Genomic DNA, 10,000 nt, shown 5'->3' with positions numbered 1-10,000 from the left:
TCAAATGTCAGACAACCGACCCACCACATCCAATCAGAGGGCTCATTTTCACCTCTCTTTCCTCTCATATGCCAGTGAAAATAAATTGTGATTGAACATTTGCAGGACTTTCTTCCCCATTGCCTTAGTCCAGCCAGTCTTAGCCAATCTCTTAACAGGCTTCCAGCCCACCTAGCACACATACAGAGAGCAGTCAACCTAGCACACATACAGAGAGCAGTCAATCTAGCACACAGACAGAGAGCAGTCAACCTAGCACACATACATAGAGCAGTCAACCTAGCACACAGACAGAGAGCAGTCAACCTAGCACACAGACAGAGAGCAGTCAACCTTCCAAAAGACTCTTCATTCAACACACCGTCCTCACTAAGTGGATTAGGGAATCCAAAAAGCTTGTAAAAGTATGCCGAGCTTCTCTCGTGTGTGCGGACGGAATGAAGAAGAAGAGGGAACAAAGAAGGGGACGGGGAAAAGGAAGACGAGTTAAGAGCGAGTATAGAATCTCTTATCCTGGTAATGATGCCTGCCTCTCATTTCACCACTGAATTATTGATGATGGGGAACTTTGTCTAATGCAAAAGGGCCATCAAATGGTGACAACGTTGCTTTTCAATTATTAGAGGCGCACTGCGCCAGATGAAAGGGCTTTGATTGGAGCCGTAAATTCCCGAAGCGCTTCCCTCATCCATCCCCTCATCCATTCCCTCCTCTCCTCCCTCATCCCCCTCCATCCCACAGCGGTGGAAGAGGAAAGAAAGAGGCAGGCCGTTCTGTCACTCTTCCTTTGTGCCGATAGAGGGGGGATTTGGTGCGATCCTGCCGCAGAGAACTCAGGGAACGTGAAAAGACATTTGACCAGGATTAAAAGTTAGAGATGAAAGGATATTTTGGAGCGACAGCGTCAGGTACTTTAACAGCCCTGACCCATGGACAGTATGTCGTCACCAGAGGAACCTTTAACTAACATCTCACCTTTCCCACAGATAAAGATAGAAACCTGATAGGTCAGGCGAAGGGCCATGTAATCAGGGTCAAAGGTCATAATAGAGAGGCTTCTTGTGAAACCAAGGACCAAGTTCTAACTGACGGTTCTAAACTGCATGAAAAGAGAGAGGGATCAAGGAAGAAGTGGGAACATGGTGTGTGTGTGTGTGTGTGTGTGTGTGTGTGTGTGTGTGTGTGTGTGTGTGTGTGTGTGTGTGTGTGTGTGTGTGTGTGTGTGTGTGTGTGTGTGTGTGTGTGTGTGTGTGTGTGTGTGTGTGTGTTTGTGTGTGTGTGTGTGTGGCATGTGTGTTTGTGTGTGTGTGTAAAAACTTCAGAGGTAAAGTTAGCTTATTAAGGGGGTCTGTGTTCTCAGTGTTCATAAATCAGCCGGCAGCCAGTCTGGTGAACCGACCCCCATAGGACCTTACAACCCATAAAACACACACAAACACACACACATCAACTGCCCTTTCAAGTGCTGAGTTCACGTTTAGATCCACACCCAGACACAACTGCTGCTACCGGTGACGGGTGGTCATACATACAGTGGGGCAGAAAAGTATTTAGTCAGCCACCAATTGTGCAACTTCTCCCACTTAAAAAGATGAGAGAGGCCTGTAATTTTCATCATAGGTACACTTTCACTATGAAAAATCACATTGTAGGATTTGTAATGAATTTATTTGCAAATTATGGTGGAAATTTAGTCAGTATTTAGTCAATAACAAAAGTTTATCTCAATACTTTGTTATATACCCTTTGTTGGCAATGACAGAGGTCAAACGTTTTCTGTAAGTCTTCACAAGGTTTTCACACACTGTTGCTGGTATTTTGGCCCATTCCTCCATGCAGATCTCCTCCAGAGCAGTGATGTTTTGGGGCTGTTGCTGGGCAACACTGACTTTCAACTCCCTCCAAAGATGTTCTATGGGGTTGAGATCTGGAGACTGGCTAGGCCACTCCAGGACCTTGAAATGCTTCTTACGAAGCCACTCCTTCGTTGCACGGGCGGTGTGTTTGGGGTCATTGTCATGCTGAAAAACCCAGCCACGTTTCATATTTAATGCCCTTGCTGATGGAAGGAGGTTTTCACTCAAAATCTCAAGATACATGGCCACATTCATTCTTTCCTTTACACGGATCAGTCGTCCTGGTCCCTTTGCAGGAAAAACAGCCCCAAAGCATGATGTTTCCACCCCCATGCTTCACAGTAGGTATGGTGTTCTTTGGATGCAACTCAGCATTCTTTGTCCTCCAAACACGACAAGTTGAGTTTTTACCAAAAAGTTATATTTTGGTTTCATCTGACCATATGACATTCTCCCAATCTTCTTCTGGATCATCCAAATGCTCTCTAGCAAACTTCAGACGGGCCTGGACATGTACTGGCTTAAGCAGGGGGACACGTCTGGCACTGCAGGATTTGAGTCCCTGGCAGCGTAGTGTGTTACTGATGGTAGGCTTTATTACTTTGGTTCCAGCTCTCTGCAGGTCATTCACTAGGTCCTGCCGTGTGGTTCTGGGATTTTTGCTCACCGTTCTTGTGATCATTTTGAGCCCACGGGGTGAGATCTTGCGTGGAGCCCCAGATCGAGGGAGATTATCAGTGGTCTTGTATGTCTTCCATTTCTTAATAATTGCTCCCACAGTTGATTTCTTCAAACCAAGCTGCTTACCTATTGCAAATTCAGTCTTCCCAGCCTGGTGCAGGTCTACAATTTTGTTTCTGGTGTCCTTTGACAGCTCTTTGGTCTTGGCCATAGTGGAGTTTGGAGTGTGACTGTTTGAGGTTGTGGACAGGTGTCTTTTATACTGATAACAAGTTCAAACAGGTGCCATTAATACAGGTAACGAGTGGAGGACAGAGGAGCCTCTTAAAAAAGAAGTTACAGGTCTGTGAGAGCCAGAAATCTTGCTTGTTTGTAGGTGACCAAATACTTATTTTCCACCATAATTTGCAAATAAATTCATTAAAAAATCCAACAATGTGATTTTCTGGATTTTGTTTTCTCATTTTGTCTGTCATAGTTGAAGTGTACCTATGATGAAAATTACAGGCCTCTCTAATCTTTTTAATTGGGAGAACTTGCACAATTGGTGGCTGACTAAATACTTTTTTGCCCTACTGTATGTGCACACACTCATGACCCAGATACTGGGTATCACCCAATAAAGTATGAATAACTCCCCACTTCAGATCACATCATATTTTAGGCCCGCGTTGCGTTTTGTTGTTTAATATCATTAATAGTTCATCACATCGGGACTGGTTAATAATTCAGTGTAATTTCCACCAGGATACTGGACCGTGAGATGATGTAATCCCCGTATGAAATTCAGAAATTAGGCCCAGAAATAACAGTGATAAGATGTCCTCATGTAGGCCTGCGGTATATCAAAGGCCTTTCTTTTCATGTTGCTGTGTGAGTGGCGGGGCTGAGCGTGTGTGGATGTACTGCATGCCCCCATGGGGTGATAGGCCTTTCTTTTCATGTTGCTGTGTGAGTGGCGGGGCTGAGCGTGTGTGGATGTACTGCATGCCCCCATGGGGTGATAGGCCTTTCTTTTCATGTTGCTGTGTGAGTGGCGGGGCTGAGCGTGTGTGGATGTACTGCATGCCCCCATGGGGTGATACGCCTTTCTTTTCATGTTGCTGTGTGAGTGGCGGGGCTGAGCGTGTGTGGATGTACTGCATGCCCCCATGGGGTGATAGGCCTTTCTTTTCATGTTGCTGTGTGAGTGGCGGGGCTGAGCGTGTGTGGATGTACTGCATGCCCCCATGGGGTGATAGGCCTTTCTTTTCATGTTGCTGTGTGAGTGGCGGGGCTGAGCGTGTGTGGATGTACTGCATGCCCCCATGGGGTGATACGCCTTTGCTTTAGATGTGCCTTTGTGGATTGTTTTACTAGATTTTTTTTTACTGAGCTTCTAGTCTTCAGAAAGCTGCTCAATATACTGTATACTGAACAAAAATATAAAGGCAACGTGCAACAATGTCAGGAAATCAGTCAATTGATAGGAATTCATTAGGCCCTAATCTATGGATTTCACATGACTGGGAAGGGGTGCAGCCAATGGGTGGGCCTGGAGGGCATAGGCCCACCCACTTGGCAGCCAGGCCCAAACACTAGGGAGACAGGCCCAGCCAATCAGAATGTGTTTTTCCCCACAAAAGGGATTTATAACAGATAGAAATACTCCTCAGCACCCCCCTCAGACCATCTCGAAGGTGAAGAAGCTAGATGTGGAGGTCCTGGGCTGGTGTGGTTAAACATGGTCTGCGATTGTGAGGCCGGTTGGACGTACTGTCAAACTCTCTAAAATGATGTTGGCGGTGGCTTACAGAAATGAACATTCAATTCTCTGGCAACAGATCTGGTGGACATTCCTGTATTCAGCATGCCAATTGCACGCTCCCTCAACAATCGAGACATCTGTGGCATTGTGTTGTGCAACAAAACTGCACATTTGAAAGTGGCCGTTTATTGTCCCCAGCACAAGTTGCACCTGTGTAATGATCAAGCAGTTTAATCAGCTTCTTGATATGCCACTCCTGTCAGGTGGATGGATTATCTTGGCAAAGGAGAAATGCACACTAACAGGGATATAAACAAATTTGTGCCGAACATTTGAGAGAAAAGCTTTTTGTGCGTATGGAAAATTTCAGGGATTTTTGATTTCAGCTCATTCAACATTGGACCAACACTTTACATGATGCGTGTATATTTTTGTTCAGTGTAATTGTGTTAGTTGAATGTATTGATTTAAACATGCTTTTAAGTGAAGCTGCTATCAATTGTGTTGAATTCTTCGAAGTAACAGGAAGCCCATAGCCTACCAGGCAAATAGCTAAAGCAGGACTGTAAAGTAAAGCTTTACCGACGGTTCTCTATCAGATAGAGTGAAAAACCTGAGTCATGCTCACTTCTAGTTTCAGCTCCCCATTAAGTTTCTGTTGCTTTTTCTGTCCACTGGAACATGCTAGACCCTCCCCCAATGACCTGGACCAGCGAGCAAAACCTCAATTAATAAGAAGGAGAGAAATCGTATTAAATGAGCTTGGAAAATAACATGGCTCTCCTCCCCCAAAAAGCCTGATTGGATGGGCTTTTGATGTATGTTCCAGGGTTTGGTTAATTAGTCAAGAAGAAGAAAAATCACTTGAGTTTTTAGATATCTGCTGTGAAGACATGCCGTGTGTTTTTTTGGGTGATAGTTCAGAATCTGATTTAAGATGATTTGCCAAGCAGCATTGTAATTTTGCTCTGTGCCTCCTAGGCTGCATTTAGACAGACAGCCAATTCTGATATTGCCATGGAAGCACAGTTTTGCGCCAGCCTCTGGTTAGAAGACACAATGGGTGTTTCATTTTGTTTGCATTCATCCACATGCGTGCATACACACACAAAAATGTGTCCGCGCGCGCACACTCTCACACACACACACACACAGTCTTGTACAACTAACCTTGTGGGGACACACAATTCAGTCACATTCAAAATCCTATTTTCCCTAACAGATGTACAATATAGAAACAGGGCAGACAGTTGCAATAGACCCATGCAACCCAAGGTTTGATACCAGCATAAACAGAAATCCTCTTAAACCTAACCCTATCCTTAACCCTAACTTTAACCCTCACGTTAAACCCTCTAGAAATAGCATTTGACCTTGTAGGGACCAACAAAATGTCCCCAGTTGGTCAAATCCTTGTTTGTTTACAACTTCTGGTCCCCACAGGTATAGTTAAACACGTCCACACACGCATGCACACACACACTGTCAAGTAGAGTAGGCCCGAAGGCTAAACTGGATAACCTAACCTCTATCAAAATAAAAAGATGGCGGAGCCGCAAAAGTTCTTCTGTGCAAAGGTGTTTATTTACAGGTGATTCCGGAACAAAAAACAACAGTACTGCCATCTACGTCTACCTTATGGGACAGCTTAAAAACAATGCTGCCCCATCCACAGCTCAATCCAAAATGCCACCCCATGACTGAAAGAGAGGCTCCTTTTGTAGGGCTAGCCCCTCCCCTCAGAACAATTAACCCTAATTAATTAATCAATTAACAATACAAACCTACATTTTCCATGAACTAAACATACTAAAGGATATACATTGCAACACGGTTTTAAACAATATCACAACATAACATTTACAACATTACATCACTACTGACAATATCTTTCAATATGCCCATATGCATTAATGAGCCATTTGGGACAGGCACTATAAAGCCAACCCAATTCCCTTAGCTCGGGTCCTTTTCCAGCATACCCGGAAGCTACAGAGATGGAGAGAGAGGAACAGAACAAACAAACAATGTGCTCAAGTATAATAATTATTGTATCTCTCAAATATGAACATTGACAAGTGTGAAATGCATGCACCAAGACAGAAGTTAATTTGTGTGTCGACCCACATTGTTAACTTATGGTATAATGGCGCAGGGAGGAGTGATGAATATGTGTGTGCGTTAAAGAACCAAATGCTGCCCGCTGCCAGTGACGGACTTCTACGTCACACACACACACACACACACACACAAGCTAGGGTACTGATGGCACTTAATGTATTCTCATGTCTTTGCTCTGGCGAGGTGTGAATTATTTTGTCCCTTGAGTACCACATCACACACTCACATACATATACACATACCCTCACAAATACGCCTGCATACATACACTTTAAGAGCTTGTTAAAGAGCTTGTTTCTCCAACTACCAGGGGGTGGGCCTGGGTAAACTAGGGAATTACTATTTTACACGGGTAGTTTACTCCTATTTGCCTCCAATCTCAAATAAAGCCCCCAATTGAACGTGAAGTCTCCCACCGCCTGCGTTTGTTTGTTGATTTTCTGCCGTGCACAACCTCAGAGCTCGGCGCTCTATTTGATTCATTGATTTCTGCCGTGCACAACCTCAGAGCTCGGCGCTCTATTTGATTCATTGATTTCTGCCGTGCACAACCTCAGAGCTCGGCGCTCTATTTGATTCATTGATTTCTGCCGTGCACAACCTCAGAGCTCGGCGCTCTATTTGATTCATTGATTTTCTGCCGTGCACAACCTCAGAGCTCGGCGCTCTATTTGATTCATTGATTTCTGCCGTGCACAACCTCAGAGCTTGGCGCTCTATTTGATTCATTGATTTCTGCCGTGCACAACCTCAGAGCTCGGCGCTCTATTTGATTCATTGATTTTCTGCCGTGCACAACCTCAGAGCTCGGCGCTCTATTTGATTCATTGATTTTCTGCCGTGCACAACCTCAGAGCTCGGCGCTCTATTTGATTCATTGATTTCTGCCGTGCACAACCTCAGAGCTCGGCGCTCTATTTGATTCATTGATTTCTGCCGTGCACAACCTCAGAGCTCGGCGCTCTATTTGATTCATTGATTTCTGCCGTGCACAACCTCAGAGCTCGGCGCTCTATTTGATTCATTGATTTCTGCCGTGCACAACCTCAGAGCTCGGCGCTCTATTTGATTCATTGATTTCTGCCGTGCACAACCTCAGAGCTCGGCGCTCTATTTGATTCATTGATTTCTGCCGTGCACAACCTCAGAGCTCGGCGCTCTATTTGATTCATTGATTTCTGCCGTGCACAACCTCAGAGCTCGGCGCTCTATTTGATTCATTGATTTCTGCCGTGCACAACCTCAGAGCTCGGCGCTCTATTTGATTCATTGATTTTCTGCCGTGCACAACCTCAGAGCTCGGCGCTCTATTTGATTCATTGATTTCTGCCGCCTTTAAATCTTTAAACGAGTCCCTTTTTTAGGCAGTTTATTTCTCCCCCTTTGAAGTTGGCAATTCAAAAAGGAGCTCTTCACAGCCCTATGCAAATGATGGTCTATGACAGCGGCCCCCGTACCAAATCAATAACAACATGGTGGGATATTCTCTGGCCTCCATTCTTACATAATATTGATTTCCCATCACAGGTTTCAACTGCCCAGGGACTTTCCGAAACATGTTGATGGGTTTTTGTGCTCTTCTCGTCTACCCCTCGTTTCACATAACTCTCTCCAACAGGGCAAAAGTTTGTTTGTGGCTCGCAAGATTCAAAACTAAAAACCTAATTAGAAGCCCTATTATGGGTTAACTAATAGTAATGATATAATCAAATCAATTATATACATCCACACAGCTTCACAACTTCCCTGGTAAGACGTCTCTGTACCTACAAGATGGGGGAATTTGAGAATAATGACAGCATGGGTGTATGTGTACTCTAATGTGTGTGTGTGTGTGTGTGTGGGTGCTCCTCTGTCGCGGTGCAGGTGTCTCCTCACGTGGTGCTCTGTGGGCTGTATGGGAGGCCCGGGTGTTCCTCAACAACAGCCTGGTTATGTGGTCCATGCCTGGAGTCTAGTCCCATAATGAGCATCCGCTACCATAACACTGCACCTCATTAACCTGAGTGAGGCTGCTACAGCACTCCAAGTACAAGTTGCCTTCAAGCGCAGATATAGGATCAGCTCATCCCCCGCACATCATAACCTTAACCACTGGGGGAGGAAACCACTGGCCTTAGATCAGTGTCTAAGGGCATCTTCATCCCATTGTAGTGAGACCAGGCCTAAGCAGGCTAAAGTGAGAGACGGGGAAGAACAGGAGAAATTAGATCTCTGCCACCCTCAGGCTGTAGAGGAACTCCTGAGCACAGCTCTGTCCATATTAGATCAGCTAGAGAAGGCCCGTCTGGGGGCACAGTGGAGGTTTCTCTGTAACTGCCCTGAAATGGCACAATCTCCTATGTAAAGTGTGTTTCTACCTTATAATGGAGGTCTAGTAATATGTGTGAGAAAGAATAAGGAGATAGGAGGGGTGTAAAAAGAGAAACAGAGAAACAGACAGACACTACTCCAAACAGGGACATAGCACATGCTATCTCTATCGTTACATGGGACCAACACAATATCACAGCTAATTGTGAAATAGACACAAATTACATATTCGAAATTCGTGACAGGTAAAATGCATTTTGTGTGTATTACACAATTTTCTTTCTTCATAACCCATTACACAAATTCCAATTGTTGTGGCTAACGCTAGCTAGGTGGCTGACTTTAAGGTTAGGAGTTAAGGTTAGGGTTAGGTAACATGCTAGCTAAGTAGTTAAAGGGTTAAGGTTAGTGGAAGGGTTGGCTAACAATCGAAGTAGTTGCAAAGTAGTTTAAAAGCAGTAAGTAGTTGCAAAACTGCTAATTAGCTAAAGTGCTAAAATGGTCAGTGATGAGATTCGAACCCGCAGCCTTTGGGTTGATAGATGTAGTTACGAAAGTTCAATCAGGAAGGCTGTTCTGAATGGGCGTCACTTTTGATCAGCCTCTAAGCATAATATATTAATATAGCTTCCTATCTCACGGGCATGGCGGGCATTCATATGGTAGCGTTTATAATGTTACCATGTCTCTCCTCCTCTTTTACTATTAGCAAGCGTGACGAATTGACCTGTTAACTTCAGCCTATGAGCACGGCACACTAAGGCGATGTCACCACGCTTGCTGTTTAACCTATGGGCTCAATTGTGCAACAATCCCTTTTGTTTCTTTCAACCAATGGAAATAAATCCAGGGGAGTATTTATATGTCAACTCACCTCTCGTGTCTCTCACTTGCTGTCTTACAGTAACAGTCTTCCAAACAGACTTGTACCTCTCCACCACCACATGAAGGCCCTTCATCGGAACCCCATTCTCACAGAGGGGGGTTGGATGTCAGCTGCCCAGTAAAGGGTTACCTGTTATCCACATCTGACTCCATTTCTCAGCCTTTACTCAGTTGAACGGTCTTTAACTGGGATTGAAATGCACTGTATACGAAATCGCGTTCTGCGCACAAAAACATTGTCTTTTTCGTGTGCCTGTCACGAGTTTCCAATAAGCAATGTGTCTATTTTACAATAATCAGTGATACTGGGATGATGAGACGTTCTAGCTCATGAGCCTATGAGCGAGTCTATAATAAATGAATGCATGTCACATTCCATTCCTTCTCAATGACCACA

The sequence above is a fragment of the Oncorhynchus nerka genome, linkage group LG14, assembly GCF_034236695.1.
Source record: "Oncorhynchus nerka isolate Pitt River linkage group LG14, Oner_Uvic_2.0, whole genome shotgun sequence".
NCBI lineage: Eukaryota > Metazoa > Chordata > Actinopteri > Salmoniformes > Salmonidae > Oncorhynchus > Oncorhynchus nerka.
The sequence above is the reverse complement of the archived record's forward strand: the minus strand, read 5'-3'. Positions refer to the sequence as shown.